Raw genomic sequence first — 2,746 nt, 5'->3', positions numbered from 1 at the left:
GGGGCAGCGGCAAAGCTCAGAGACTCGGGGCTCGTCCGAACGCCGAGCTCACAAACCTCTCACCTCAGCTCAAATCTGCCTTCTAAAGTAGCACGTGGCACATTCCCGGCAAGGCCCAGCCAGGCGCACAGGTGCCCCGCACCTTCCAGGAGGCTCTGTGCCCCGCACCCTCCAAGAAGCTCTGTGCTCCTCCCCCTCCAGGTGCCCCTGTGCCCCGCCCCCTCCAGGAGCCCCTGTGCCCCAGCACCGCAGAGGCTGGGCTGCAGGCCCTCACGCAGGACGGGAGGGGGGCGAGCTCGCTAATTCCCTGCACCGCTTCTGTACTCTGGGTAACCGGCCTTCGACGCTTTCAACGACAGCTGATTACCCCAAGGCTCCTAGGTGTCCCAGTCATTTTGTGAATTAAGTGTCGCGCAGCCGCGCGTCCAGCCCCGTGTGAGGCCCTCCGTCCCACGGGCCCTGCGCTGACATCTCACGACAGCGAGCACGCGTCATGAGGCCCGAACCAGGGAGGCGGGACAGGCTGTCCCAACCGCCAGGGCAGCGCACGGCCTGGCCCTGGGGAGACGCTGGGGATTCTCAGCGAAGGGAACGCCCCTCGGCGGGAGGAGCCAGGATGATTGGCCACTCCTGCTGGTCCACCACTGGCCGGGACAGGCATCCTGCATGATGCACCCCCATGGAGGGCCACCAGCAGGGCTCCGGTGCCCGGCCTCTCCCTTCTGTCCCCAGTAACCCAGCGGCCCGTGCTGCTGCTGTGTGGCTTCCCGTGTCTGGACCACCCACAGACAAATGCCCCACTGGCCTGTACTTGACTATAGGCCTCTTTCCCAGGAAGGAGCCGTGAACCATGAGCGGTCCCCAGATGTGGCCGAGCGACCAGCAGCAGCTTGTCCCCAAATGCCTTCTGGAGCGATGACACCCTCGAGGCCAGGTCACCACGGATCCTTACGATGGCGGCGTCACCTGGGCTGGGCGCGTCGTGCCGTGTTGGAGTGGGGTGTTGGGTTCCTCTCCCCCACCTGCCTGGAGGGCCCCTCCTGGGAACCAGGAGTCTGTGACCAGCCCCCCGTCCTGCCCTGCACTGCGGGAGCGCACTGCTCCACTTGTAGGGGTGACAGTCACCTCCAATTTCCTCTTTTAATTTTGGCGAATGCCTGGGAGTTAGATGGGGGTGCAGTGACTTCATCTCCCAGACAAGGCCCCCGGGGGCCCCCTGAGAAACGCCAGCCTGGTGTAAAAGGCAGGTCCCACCCAGCCCGTCGCCGAGCCTGGACTAGAAGCTCTGGGCTCCACGCTTTTCGGTAACCGTGCTCAGACGTGCTCTTTCTGAGCAAAGAAGTCTGGCAGCTGGCACCCTCGGGCTTCGGTGCTCGGTCCTCCCTCCTCCCAATGCCCACCCCTCCAGGTGCTGTGCCCCCAGATTCATGTGTTGGGGCCTGACCCCCCAGGCGATGGTGTTCAGAGGCACGGCCTGGTGAGCGTGCCCCCCAGGATGGGACTAGCAGCCGACGGGAAGGGCCACCGACTCGGACTTGCAGCTCCGACTAAGGAATCGGTGTGCTGTTCACGCAGTAGAGGCCACTCTGCCTGCGGCACTTGTCACGGCAGCTGAGCTGACTAGGGCACAGGGTTCACGCTGGCCCCCCGGGTGGTGATGGGAACCCGGGGTCTCCGGGCCCTCCGCGTCCGGCTGCCCCCGGGCCTTCCCCCCCTGCAGTCCTGCTGGTGTCCCAAACTCGCTGTGCCCGAAACTAAATTCATGGCCGCCCTGCACCACAGGCGGCGGGGCCACACAGATCCCCCCGTCTCTGTCCCCATCCACTCGGTTACCCAGAAAACCCTGCTCCTTCACCTCTTAGGCTCAAGGCCTTGCTAGTGGCCTTTCCAAGGCGCGTCGTGCACCGTCCCTTCTCTGCGTCCCGCAGTCCTGGCTAAGTGCCTCCTGCCACATTGCCTTCCCTCCCTCTCTGGTTCACAGGTGGGGCAGCCAGACTGCAGGAGCTTCTGATCCAGAGGTGGTCAGGCCCCCAGAGCCCACGCGCGCCCCTCCCCCACAGCCCACGCGTGCCCCCCCAGAGCCCATGCGCACGCCTCTCCCCCACAGCCCACCTGTCCTCACGTACCCCAAAACCCCCACTCTGCCCCACAATCTCTCAGCCTTGAAAAGAAGAAATGAAACCCAGAATGCTCCTCAGGAATGACACACTAACACTCCAGGGACAGCAGTGGCTCCGGCCACCGGGAATGAGTCAGGTTGCAGCCTGAGGCTTGTCTGGGAAGAACCGACCTGAGCCCCAAGCGAGCCGGAAAGCAGCTCCTGTCCCTCACGCTCATTAGAGCAGGAAACCCGGGGTCCCAGAGGACACCTGGCCCCTGCAGGGACCTCTGGCCGGTGCGGGCCAAGCGCCCACGGCAGACCCCGGGAGGGGCGACGGGCAAGAGCACTGGGCGACCTGGGAGCACAGTGTGCCTGCCGGTGACGAGGAGCCGCGTCACCCGTGCCACCAGTAACGCGAGGGGACCCAGCACAGGAGGGCTCCTGGGGACTGGGTGCTGAGGCTGACGGACACCTGGCCACTGACGGGCAGGGCTCCCAGCTGGGCCTGGCGCGAGCCGGTCAGACCCAGGATATGGGGCAGCTCCCACGAGCTGTGGCCGGAGGGGACAATGGGGAGGGTGCTCTGGCCCCTGCCCAGGTTGAGAGGATGAACAGGGACCCGGTGACGAGGCCATGTGGGGGCAG

Source organism: Pteropus vampyrus, unplaced genomic scaffold (genome assembly GCF_000151845.1).
Source record: "Pteropus vampyrus isolate Shadow unplaced genomic scaffold, Pvam_2.0 Scaffold246, whole genome shotgun sequence".
NCBI classification, from domain to species: Eukaryota; Metazoa; Chordata; class Mammalia; order Chiroptera; family Pteropodidae; genus Pteropus; species Pteropus vampyrus.
The sequence above is the reverse complement of the archived record's forward strand: the minus strand, read 5'-3'. Positions refer to the sequence as shown.